At 49.7% G+C, this 12,991-nt stretch overlaps 1 protein-coding gene across 4 annotated transcripts in view; it reads right to left on the bottom strand.

The window, feature by feature from the left end:
• The window catches only part of CASP7 (caspase 7), a 32,790-nt gene extending 26,102 nt beyond the window's left edge, over positions 1-6,688 (bottom strand). Inside the window, exons 1-2 of one of the 4 annotated variants that reach the window (XM_070260625.1) lie at positions 5,156-5,347; positions 4,222-4,377 (exon numbers count right to left, since the gene is read on the bottom strand). The gene's annotated coding sequence lies outside the window, so the exon portion shown is untranslated. Of the gene's footprint in view, positions 1-2,064; positions 2,204-4,221; positions 4,378-5,155; positions 5,540-5,945 lie in introns of those variants that run through there. The other 3 variants (XM_014733326.3, XM_014733325.3, XM_014733327.3) reach the window with 3 other exon arrangements.
• Between the last annotated feature and the right edge of the window lie 6,303 nt (positions 6,689-12,991).

Raw genomic sequence — 12,991 nt, forward strand, 5'->3', positions numbered from 1 at the left:
CCAGCATTCACGGTTTTGTTCTGCTGCGTAAATAATGCATCAGAAATCTGTTCCCATTCAAAAACACAAGTAAAATCTTTCTGATGGTACCCAAAATGTTAATTTTTAAACTCTTTCCCAATTAGGAATCCCCAATTTGTGGGAGATTTAGAAGTCGAAGCACGGTATGAAGAATTAATTTATTTGATACAGACAGTGTTAAATGTTCACTGTGTATGAGAAGCTGCAGAAGATCCGTCAAGATGTGCGACAACAAGAAACTCCCCAAAGACTCCTGACAGGTTATGAGGTGCCCATCTTTTGCCTGGCACTGCTCAAACCCCATTCAAAAACAGCAGCAACCTGGGGTATAAAGCCTTCTTTCTCAGGGCAGGTCCCGTGGCCAAATGGTTAAGTTCGAGCACTCTGCTTCAGCGGCCCAGGGTTTCGCTGGTTCAGATCCTGGGCACGGACGTGGTAGGGCTCCTCAGACCATGCTGAGGCAGCGTCCCACATGGCACAACCAGAGGCACTCACAACTAAAAATATACAACTATGTACTGGGGGGCTTTGAGGAGAAAAAGAAGGAAGAAAAAAAAAGATCGGCAACAGATGTTAGCTCAGGTGCCAATCTAAAAAAAAAAAACTTTCTTTCTGTTTCCGATGACTCTACATGATTCTGCCAAAATAGATTTCCATCAAATTATTTTCCTGTTCAAGAATCTTCAAGAGATCCCTACAATATAAAAGTTCAAATCTAAACCCATCTCCTTGGATTCTAAGGCCCTTCGTTACCTAGCACTGAAGTTGACAAACTATGGCCCACCACTTGTTTTTGTAAATAAAGTTTTATTGGAATACAGCCATGCCTGTTCATTTATGTATCGTCTATGGCTGCTTTCTGCCACAACCAGAGTTGAGTCACTGTGACAGAGACCATATGGTTCGCAAAGCCTAAAATATCTACGACCTGGCCCTAACAAAAACAGGTGTGCCAACCCCTGATCCATGGTAGCCGCCAGCCAATAGGATCCCCCACTCACCCCACCTTACATAGTAAAAATAACAAGAACAGAAACTCACATTTATTATTTACTGTGCTAATTGTCTTGTAAGCACTACCTTATTTAACATTCCCCATCCTGCTGGTAGATCAGCCCTATGATGACTGCCTTTTGACAGACGAGGAAGCTGAGGCTGGAAAAGGTTACTACCTTGTCCCAGGCTAGGCAACTAGTAAACAGCAGGACTCAGTTCTGAAGCAAGCAACGAGCACTCCAGACCCCACCCCCCACCATCACACCATTCAGCCGTCCAGCATTCCTGGGCACACTATGCCATTTCAGGCTCCTTCAGGGCTCATGGTCCTCTCTTTCTGGAAGTCACCACCCACACGTTTGCTGGACATGCCATCTTTGCCCAGCTGGCTAATTTCTCAATCTTCAGATTTCAGTTGAAACGGCACCTCTGCAGAGCGGTCCTCCTTGAATACGTCTATTGCGCCAGCTCCCCTCTCCCCCATTCCCTTGACAGCCCTTGTATTTGTCTTGTTTATCTGCACTCTGCTTATGGCTTGGCTCAAACATGACAATGTAGGTTCACCATGACAGAGGCGCCTGGCACACAGAAGGTGCTTGTTAAATAAATATTAGCTGAATGCAAAGCTGGAAGAAACAAACGCCCAAGGGAAGAGAATTAGCTAGTCAGAAGTAGAGCCTGGAGCGGAGTTGTTTCTCCAAAATTAAGTCCTGTTTCCTTTCCTGTGAAGGGATTGGCTTTCAGGAACAAAGGGAAACCTCTTCACTCTCACTTCTGCTTGTGTCAACTCTGAGCAACGGCATGGGGCTGGCCACAGCTGGCAGGTGCAGGTCCGTATTCCTCTGAGGCTCAGCCCAGGGATGTTCTCACTCAGTTGGAAAACAAGAAGGCATCTCACAGAGCATATTGCGCCCCAGAGCACAAGTAATGACTTTCAGAGGTGTGGAGAAGGAGGAATCTGGCACAGGGAAGGGGTCCAAGATGGCAAAGTGCCAACCTAGTGGCCTTGAGCTCTGAGTGGCATTATCATGTCACCTTGCAGCTTACCTTAGGGCTGAGCTGGGCAGTGAGGCAAGAACCGAGAGGGACGGTCTCACACCAGATCTCTACAATGACCGTGAGAAGCCAGGTGGCTTCTTGTTGCTCAGCACTTCATGTCCCCTCCTCCGTTGCCACCAACACATTTCTGGTTGGGAGGCAGTTAGATTTTTCAGATTAGCACCCAAAGTGTTTCTCAAAAACAGAGATAACCCCATCCCCGGGGGAGACAGTCATAAGTCCAGGCATGCAGAAACACTCCATAGTTTTTATTTCATTTCCTTTATATAGACTGAGTCACCTTTCAGCCTGGGTTGTGCATAGCTAACCACTGAAATATTTCTAAAATTAACAAGTTAGTTATGCAAAATCCACCAGAAAAAGACACTAACTTCAACATGTGGGGTTTAAGCCCTGAGCCTTTGCAAACACTAATCTTAAAGGCTGAATCTAGGATGTATGATGATAAAACAGTGTGACCATTGTTTTTTTTAAAAAAGGATGACCCTAAGCAAAACGGCCCCTAAGAAAGCTCAACATCTAATATTGTTGGGACTGCAGAGAACAATTCTGGAGGCTCCTCTTCATTTATTCAATGAATATTTACTGGAGCTCTAATGCACCAGGCTGTGTGCTAGGAGCCGGGGATACACCTGTGAGCTGGGGGTCTTGCCTTGTTGGGGGACAGGCGTTGACAAAAGGGCGGCACCAATGTCGAGCTCCAACTGTGGCTTTGGGCTCAGCTGCAGAGATGCAGAGTTCAGGCTGATTTCTATGGCTCAAGGGTGGGAGGCTTTCCAGAACTCTCCCTCCAAACACTAGGCCAGACGGGTCTTCTGTTTGAAACCTCCAGCATCTGTCTGGGTTGATACCGTCTAGAAGGGCAGCAAGTGTCCCTTCCAACAGCCTGCCAGAGCATCTGTTGGAAACAAGTCCCGTGGCGGGACTTTACTCTTTTAAATCTGCAAGGCGAAACATTCAGTGCCTTTCTTATTCCTAGGAGGCTGAGCGTGACTTCTGGGTGAAATGAAGTTCATCCGAAACAAGGGTAGTGACCGAGGCGGGTGCCCGATCTTGGTCACATCATTTGAGTCAACCCAAGGCTTGGTGTTGACCCCTTATTTCCACTCATCCTCGCAGCACCCCAAGAAAATCCAGGCCTATCTCAGCTCTGCTGTCTTGCGGAGGGCACGTCCCACGTTACTTTCTGGTACTCAGTCCGTTCATGGGGCTCAGGCTGCAGAGTCCAGTCATTCAAGGGACATTGCTTACTCAATCGTTAAACGCGTCTACCGTCTCCTTAAATGAATTAATATAGGATACACATAGAGCATTAACAGTGCCAGGCCCTCTATGTAAGCACACTGTCAGTTATTATTACTACTATCCACTAGGACTCTGAGAGCTTATTTTAATCTTCCTTTTTTCTTCTCCAGTCACAGAAAAGTGCCAGGTACATAGTAGGCACTCAATTAATATTTCTTTACAAATGTTATAACTGAAATGTACTTATAATTTTTCCATCCTTCAGTGCCCTGAATAAACTGTGTACGTGGGACAGACAACAGAACAAAGCAGGAGGGCGGTGGAGAGCCCAGTCTCACCAACAGCAGATTTGGGCTTCAAGTAGCTCCTCCACCTATTAGCCAGGGGACCTTGAACTAAGTACTTAACTTCCCGAGCCTCAGTTTTCTCATCTGTAAAATGGGAAAACAATGATGCCTCAGTCACAGGCGGCTGAGGATGGCTGGAACAATGGGTGTAAAATGCTAAGCACAGGGCAGCACACTCTAAATGTTCAGTAAATACTCCCTACTGTCTCCCCTGTCCGCGGAACTCAAGACTAAGAAAACATTCAACTGTCAACCTTCACGGATATTTTAAAATCACATTCCTATGTTAAACAGCCTTTATGGAGACTGACAAAAAAATTCCCTTAGTGATTATTTTTAAATATGTGTCATTGGTGACTGGCACACATCTGGTAGGAGATCACGTCGCAGCTCCTGCCTGAACTGTTTTTCCCATGAGGGGTGGGGATGGACTCATAGCAGTTGCTTCCCCTGAAAAGTGACATAATACAACCTGCATCCCCCTCTCGCCCCAGTGAAGACATCTTCCTAAAAGGCTCAAAGAGAAGAAGCCCTGAGGACCTCCACCTCTCACCTCTAGCACCTGGAGAAGGTGGGGTTCGGCAGGGCATTCAAGGACTCCACTGTCATCTGATACAGCACTGCTAGGAGGCCGGAGCCTTTACTCTGTGTTCCAGAAGAAACTTCGGTTTCTTCAGAGAGGTTAAGTAACCTGCCCCAAACCACACAGCTAACAGGAGGAAGAGGTGGATTAGGAACCTAGGCGGTGGCTGCCTACGGAGGACGAAGGTCGGGCTGTCTACCCTGAAGGAGGAAATAGCCTGTAAGTCAACAAGGGTTAGGGCAAATTTGAATACAAGGGTGAAAGGTGGCCAGGTCGCCTGCAGCCTGAGAGTCCTGCCTTTTTTCACTTTCTCAAGGGATCTTCAAGAACCTGCACAAGGTACCCCAACAATGATGACAGCAGCTCCCACGTCGTAGGCCTTGACGGAGGCACTGCTAGGCACCTTAGTCACCTCCTTCTATCTTCGCAGCACCCGTCAGCCTGGGATCACTGTATTCCCATTTAACAGATAGGCAGAGAGCGGGCCAATGCCCCACAGCTGACCAGCAGGGACGCGGGGACCGGAACCCAGGGCTGTCTGACACGGGAGCCCTGGCTGTTAGTCCTGCAAGATAACAGACCCCTCCTTCCCTTCTAAAGGCACCTCTCCTTCTCTTCCAAATCCCGAATAGTACCGGCTGTCCCGAGCCAGTTGGCTAGGAGAGAAGAGAGGACAAGCTGAGCAAAGCAAGCGATGATGGGGGCGAGAACCCTCTCCCCAAAGTTTCCGCGCCAGCGGGCTGGGAAGCGCAGCCTCACCGGACCTGGCTCCCCGCACACTGCGCTCCGGGCAGCGGCGGAGCAGGAGGCCGGGCAGGATGGGCGGGAGGGAGGGGAAAGGAGGGAGGAAGCACGCCGCGGACGGGCGGCTGAAGCGCCAGCGGAGTCGAGGCCCCCAAGTTACCGTTCCCACGGCGGCCGGACGGCCCGATGCTGCGACCGTCTCTGTCCCCCCGCGGCTAGGGTCTGGGGCCACTAAAACGAAACCGAAAGTTAAAGCCCCAACGCTGCAAGGGGAGGAGTCGCCCGGGGCAGGACTGCATGCACCGCCCCTAGCTCGGGATGGTGCGCTCGCAAAGTTGGCCGCGCGCAAAACGTCCCGCGCCGCCGCGCCCACCGTCGCGGCAGAGCGCGCCCCGCAAAATTGCCTGCGCTCCCGTGTCGCGTGCACGGTCCCCGGAGGGCGCCCTCTGCAAAGCTGGCTGCGAAATTGGCCGCTCGCAAAGTGCCCCGGGCCCCTGAGCGCATAGTCCTCGGAAAGCTCCCTTGGCAAAGTTGGCCGCGCGCACCGGAGAGCGTGCTGGGTAAAGTTTGCAGAGATCGATGGGATTTCCCCGCCGCGCTCACAGACCCCGCCACATTCTGCAGAAGTGGCAGCCCTCAAAGTGACCCGCAAGAGCGCGCTCTGCAAACTTGCCGCACGCAGTGTCCTGAGCCACGCAAACTTGAAGAGCGCGCCCTGCAGACTTCGCGGCGCTCAATGACCGGGCGCTTGTTTGAGCCCCCGCCTCCCCCCTCCCGCTGCTGCCCACAGTCTACACCTCGACTTGGCCCTGCGTGCCAGTTCCGGGACCCAGTTCCCATAGCCAGAAGGCTCTTCCCCAGCCAGACCCTGGACCCCAGTCTGTGCGGTTCGCCCCCAGGAGAGGTGGCGGGTAGGGAGGAGACTCGGCGCCCCCATCAGCTTGAGTTACCTTCTCCCAAGGCGGAGCCCCTCGGGCGCGCCCTGGGGTCCGCTGTGGGCTTCCGGCCTCCCAGCGCTCGCTTCCACCGGCGGGCGCGCCTTCCTTCGCGCGAGGGCGGTAGGACGCTCGCGCACTCTTCTCACCGCGTAACACGCCCGCAGGTCTGGATGGGGCGAGAGTCGTTCGTGATGTTGAGCGCCCCCAGGTGTCAGTCACTGGGTATGTGGCCCGCAGTTAGTCGAACAGGGAGAGACCGTGCGCTTCCGCTGCTTCCACCTCTTACATCCCCACAACCCCCCAGCCCCACCCCACGCATCCATTTGACTTTCTTCACGCATGGGCCTCCAACCAAGGCCTCCGATGCCTTTCTCTCCAAGACTCGTCAGAGGAGCAACTAATTAACTCAGTCCCACGGAGGTGTAAATATCTGAGAAGAAATTTCAGTTTTGTTCATACCAGAGATAGCTGCTTTTAAAGAACTATCAACACCTTGAATGAAAGGAGGGAAATCTTCATGGTGTGACATCAGGCAAGAACCACATCCTGTCTTGTTTGCTTGCTTGCGCTGGTCCTGTCTTCAATATTGTCTCTAAAATCTCACCAGGTAAGGACATTTACTTGGTTTAAGAATACTGGCCCCAGGCAAGTGTAAGGAAATAATTATAATTTATTAACTTCTGCAGAAATCCTGAATTCCTGAATCTTTTTAACAGGCAGTTACCCTATTTCCAATATGGCTGTGCTAGAGGCTGAATGTTTGTGTGTCCCACCCCCCCAAATTCATATGTTGAAACCTAATGCCCAGTGTGATGCTGTGAGGAGGCAGGGCCTTTGGGAAGTGTGAAAATCCTGAGAGTGGAGACCTGGTGAATGCGGTTAGTGCCCTTATAACAGAGGCTGCTTCCTAGCCCCTTCCACCATGTGAGGACACAGAAGTTGCAGTCTGCAGCCCCAAAGAGAGCTCTCACCAGAACCTGACCATGCTGGCGCCCCGATCTTGGACTTCTAACCTCTATAACTGTGAGAAATACATTTCCGTTGTTTATAAGCCACCCAGTCCATTGTATTTTGTTATAGCAGCCGGAACAAACTAAGACAGGGTGTGCTACTCTTCATTTAGCACCCATGTTTCTGAAATGTTGGGGTAAACTAAATCATTATAGACACTAAGATAATTTGCTTTTAATGGAATTCAATTGTGAATCATTTGAGAAATGAAAAATCCTATTAGCAAAGCAATTAAGTTACTCTCTAATTTAGAAATTTTAAGTTTTTGCAGTTTATTCCTGAAATATAGTGAAACGCAATATTAGATCTGGAAGGGGCTTTAATAACTAATCCTTCTGCTCATTTTATAAAGAATCCGAGGTTCAGAGAAGTTGCCCACATCACAAGCTTGTTAGTGGCAGAACCAGGATCAGGTTGCCTAGAAAAATAGTGAATTAGCCATTTACAGGAAGGCTCTATCGTAAATTATATCATGCAAATGTTAAAATGTATTGCACATGGGAAGCCATTACTGACTCAGACTGGAAGATGATTTGAAGGAAAACTTTCTTTTTTCAGATCTTAAGCGTGGGCTGGCATGGGGAACTCCAAATGTATTGCTCTGAGGATGGCTTATCACAGTATCAACAAATAAAATCATGGATATACGGAAGGGAAGAAACAATTTTGAACTTTTCCTTCTCTAATAATTGTGCTGACATTCTGGATCCAAATGATATTCTCTCCTGACTCTTATGTCCTGTGTCTCTCTAGCCTGGGTCCATGTCATGGTTTTATGCTTCCTCTCAGATTCACATGATTAGAGCGTGAGTCTTCCTCCTCGCCCTGGAAAAGTCCCCCAACTCCATTATTCAGATAGTTTCCCAAGAGCTGGCCTCATGAGTGCTCCTGGGCTGTTCCCCGGACCTTCCCTCCAGCCCGCTTCCCTGGTCACCAGGCTGCTGCCGCTAATCCTGAGGAGCTCCCCAGTGTCACCCTCATCCTGCTGGGCACAGTACCCGCAAGGGGGGGCCACCCGTGATTGCTTCTCCACTTCTTCAGAAGACAGCTCAGGCCAGGCTGTGACTTTATACAGGACTCTGCTGAAGGATATCCCTTAATTAACAGCAATGCTACTCTTAAGACCCACAGGCCCAAACTCCAACTCTGGCTGAGGCATCAGCAGGCTTCTGCGAGGGGGGATAAAGGGTGGGTCCGGGCAGAATTCCCTGAAAGGAGGAATTCATGTTGTACCTGTTGTGGACTGATTGCCTCTCAGCTTGAAATTCACCTTTTTGTCTGTTCTGTGAAAAGTGACCTGGGCCCTTTAAGTAGTTTTCCTTTGCCTGTGGCCCCATGTTAAGTTTTGTCAGTAGGGAGCGCTGGAGGAAGAGTGCAGGAGGGAAAGGTTCTGCTTCCTGGCTCTGGTGTTCTGGCCTGCTCCTGGAGAATCAGGCTCCTGCAGAAGGGCTGGCCTCTCAGCTTACCATCCCTGGCTTTCCCAGTGCCCAGCTACTGCTGTGCCTGGTGACCAGCAGCACCCAGCAGCCAGCAACTTCCTTGGCATCCCCTTCAGGTGGTTTTGTAGCAGAGTGCCTCCTTTGAGACACATCCCGAGGAACAGCTCTCTCTGGCACCTAGAGGGTAGACTTCCAGAAAGTTCTAGAGGACAGATTTCTAGCAAGTTCTACTGATGCAGCACCGCAGTGACTTCTCTCCTGTCTAGTGAGCCATGGCTCTGCTCTCTCTAGTAAGGTTTGAATCTCAGCCTTGGGGTGGGGAGAGGGTAGGGGGCTCTTGCTTGGGCCCTCTATCTCGGCTTTAGGGGTGGTGGCTAGTTATGGGATGTTATGTTACGTTATGTTGTTATGGGCTGGATTGTGTCCACCTTCCCCAAATTCATATGCTGAAGTCCTAACCACGAGCTCCTCAGAATGCGTCTGTGTTTGGAGATAGAGTTTTTAAAGAGGTCAAATGAGATCCCTAGGGTAGGCTCTAACCCAGTATGACTGGTGTCCTTATAAGAAGAGATGAGGACACAGACACACACAGAGGGAAGGAAGACTGTGTGAAGACACAGAGAGAAGATGGTCATCTACCAGCCAAGGAGAGAGGCCTTGGAAGAAATCAGCCCTGCTGACACCTTGATCTTGGACTTGTAGCCTCCAGAACTGTGAGAAAATAAATTTCTGTGGTTTAAGCCACCCAATCTGCAGGACTCTGTGTGGTGCCCTAGCAAACTAATACGCATGTTATCGGCAAGTATATGGTATCTGCATTTGCTGTATTTTTTAGAGTTCTCTTTACTTTTTACTAGCCAATCTACAACCCCCGTTGTAGTTAATAATTTATTATGTTAACCTTTTCCTGTTCAGATTACTGTGTGGTTTCTCTCTCTTCACTGGATCCAGATGGACAGACCAGTGTCTCCCCAATCCAAGAGCTGCCTCATTTCAGATTCTGTGGCCTCCAGCAGTGGGAATATCCATTTCTTGACTCAGAGGGAAAGCTCCATCCCACAGGGTGTGTTGTGGTCTCCTGGCCCAGGAAAAGACAAGCACAGCAGTTGGATATGATTGTCCACACTTGAATAAGACTCCACCTGCAGACAGTCAAAGTCCAGGCCAGATGGGGTTGAACCGATTCCTCAGCCTCCATCCTCCCCATCAGCCTCCCCGCGAGAACTCTGGTCTGGTTGTTCCTGATGTCCTATGAGAAACCGCTTAGACCGGGGATTGGCACACCATGGCCTGTGGGCCCCGTTTTTGTACGGTATACAAGCTAAGAATGGTTTTTTATATTTTTTAAGAGTTGTAAAAAAAAAAGAAGAAAAAGAAAATGAAGATGGGATGGAGATGGTATGTGGTCCCTAAAACCTAAAACATTTAAAATCTGACTCTAACGGAAGTCTGTGGACCCTGTCTTAGACCAAAAGATACAATTCCATCTCCAAAGCAAATGCAATTTTCAACTAAAGAGTGGTCTCCAACCAGATTTAGGTTTGAGGGGAGGCAAAATATTTCTCTAATTTTCCTTGGCAGAATACTTCCCATGGACCAATTTATGTAAACAAACAGATCATTTGCTGAAACTCAGGGTGAAGCCTGACCAGTTAGGCAACCCCACTGACCTTGGACTTCCCCAGGGCGAGGAGAGATGCTAGCCTAACTCTGGTCACCACCATCTAGTGTGCAGGCCTCATGACTGCCTGGAGGAACTTGGCTCTGAAGCCAACAACTCCCCATCAGTGGGTACCCATGGCACTTCACTCTCTTTAACACCCCTAAGAACTTCCCCCAGGGCACCTGAAAGCCCCAAGGGATGGGGGTGAGGATGGAGTGGGAGTTCTGACCTGGGAAAGCGTGAGAGCCAGAGACAAGGGCTGCTTTGTGAATTCTCCACCCTAAGTGCCTGGACACAGTGTTGCACAGTGCAGAGGACTGGAATGATGGAACAGAATTGACATCCTCAGTGGGAAGAACAGGACAGTGGGAGTTCATGGAGCATCTTATAGAAACACTTTCTGCAGTCAGTTTTCTTGAATGACTGACTCTTGAGGTGCACTATGCCACATCCCCTCGGCTCACCGATATTAGCTCCCTGTGGGTTGCCAGGCCCTCCTCTCGCTCCTGCAGGAGCGTCCCTCTGCTTCCCTGCCTCTGGGATTTCTCTGAATCTGCAAAAGTCCATTCAGTGTGTGCAGACAGGTAGATTCTAGAAGTGCAGGGGAGTGAATCCCCTTGAGAGTAACTTGCAGCCAATAGGGGATGAGAGTTGGGTGGATAAATGCCCCAGCCTCCTGTCCTTCGGTGGGACAGTTCTGGGGCACATTCTACACAGTTCCTCAGAGGGTTTCCGGTGAGATTGAGCCCCATTTGTCTATAGTGGGAATTAGCTCAGAATATACCTTTATTGACCCTCCTCCTTTCTCTGGCTCACTCACATAAAACCCTCACTCTTGCCTTGTGGAACCACCCCCAGAATAAACTACCTGCACCCAAGCCTTGCCTCAAGCTCTTCTTTTCGGAGAACGTAAACTAAGGGAGGCACAAATCGCCAGCACAGGAGGGACAACCCCAGTCCAACCAGAGTGACAGTGACAGAGTGGAGTCATAGATTTCTCTTCACTTCACATTTGTCATCCCTCTGTCACTTCAAAACCATTTCACATCCACAGCCCTGGAGGGCACTGGAAATGATTCAGAGCTAGGAAGAATTACCTCATATTCTGGATGACAGAACCAAGGTCCAAAAAGCTGAAGCAATGAGGCCACTATCAACAGGATGAGATTTAAAAGAGATAAATGAGTGCCACATGGAAGTTCAAAAAAGAAATCAATTGCCCATATATTGTACATGAGTCATTAATGTGAAACAAAAGGCTGTGGGGGTTTTCATTGACCACAAGCTCCTTATGAGTCAAGATTTAACAAAACAAAACAAAAAAGCCAAGGCAACGTGGGACGGTGTTGGCAGAAGCGTCCAGATCAAGGATCAACAAGACTGCATGTGATCCAGCTCTGGCTTACCACCATTGAGCCCAAGTCCTGGACTCTGCTGGTTGGACCATGTATCAGACACCTCTCCTGAGCCACTTTACATCCGCTCGGCCTCACCTGTCTTAGGGCCTTGCCTGCCTTGCCTCGGTAGTGGCAGCTAGTTCTCTGTGGGGTCTGGCCATGTTCACCTGGGCACAACCAACAGCATCTTTGGCCTTCTGCTGCCCTGGGTTTCTTCCTGTTGCTGTTAAGGCATGAGATGCTGTGCGACTCCCTGGGCACATGCATAGCATGGAGGGGGAAGGAGTTAACACCCAATGGAGCAAAACTTTCACCAGTGGGAGGCAGGGGCCAACAGATACATTCTTCCCCTTTGCTTCCCCCTTCCTTCACCTAGCAGATGTTCCTGAGTGGAAGTTGTTGATAAGGCCTCTTGGAAGATGGAGGTCAAGCAATTCAATGCATTTTATATCAGGTAGTGGCTGTTTTGAGAATGAACCCTCAAACTCTCCCCCCTCCACTTCCTGCCTCCTTACTTTTGTTCCCTGGAACTACATTTCTGAATAAAGTCCTTGTACATAAGCCTTTGCCCCAGGTTCTGTTTTCTGGGGAAGCCAGGCTAAGACAGATGTTGTCTGAAGCCATGCTGAAGGCCAGAGGAGTGTTGTGTGTTCCTTGGCTAAGACTGGGACAGCCTGATGTAATCACTGTGCCAGGGGACATGGCCCTCCCAGAGGGAGGGGGTGGGATGGATGGAGGAGAGAGCATCCACAATATCTCTCAAGCCGACGAGGGCTGTGTGTATCTTGTCCCAGCGATAAGTGTTCACTTTAGTTCCCTAAATTGTTCCATTTCCAAAATTTCTGATCCCTAATAAGTGCCTTTTAAGAGCAGATGTGATGGTACAAGTCGAATTCAACATCTTTCATTGTGGTAATCCTCGTTCTCCCGAGGGTGACGGCGGATGTCAAGCACAATCAAACCTTAGGCAGAGAAGAACTGCCATGTAGAGTTTTTTCTTTAAGTGAAGTCTGGCTGTGGTTCCTCATCCCTCTGAACGGGGGCAGAGTTCTTCCTCAGTGATTACTGGGGCTTCCAGCCCACTTCCTGGGTAAGGCTTGAGAAATCCGGAGCAGAGCTAAACACCTAGGACCCCTTCAGGTCTTTGTTCTTCGCCTTCACTGCCCCGTATCACATCTCAGTGTGGGAGTCTTCCTGAGCCTGGAGTCCCTACTTAGAGTCCCCATCCGGGGCTGAGAGGGCAGCCTGGTGCCCCACTGCTTATCCGTGGGGAGCCTCAGGCTGCACCCTCCCCACGGTGTCATGTGAACGATACTCTTCCTCACCTGCTTTACAGATTCCTCTTCCCCTCTGGCTCTCCCAACACGACACAAAAGTACTACTGATCTTCCTCCACCCTAGCTGGAGACACTCAGTGTAATCTTCTCAGAGGGTTTAGGCCAAAGGTCACTACAGCAGTCCCCCCTTATGCTCAGTTTTGCTTTCTGTGGTTTCGGTTACCCATGGTCAACGGCGGTCCAATAATTCTAAATGGAAAATTCCAGAAAT

This window comes from Equus caballus, chromosome 1, assembly GCF_041296265.1.
Source record: "Equus caballus isolate H_3958 breed thoroughbred chromosome 1, TB-T2T, whole genome shotgun sequence".
Classification (NCBI taxonomy): domain Eukaryota; kingdom Metazoa; phylum Chordata; class Mammalia; order Perissodactyla; family Equidae; genus Equus; species Equus caballus.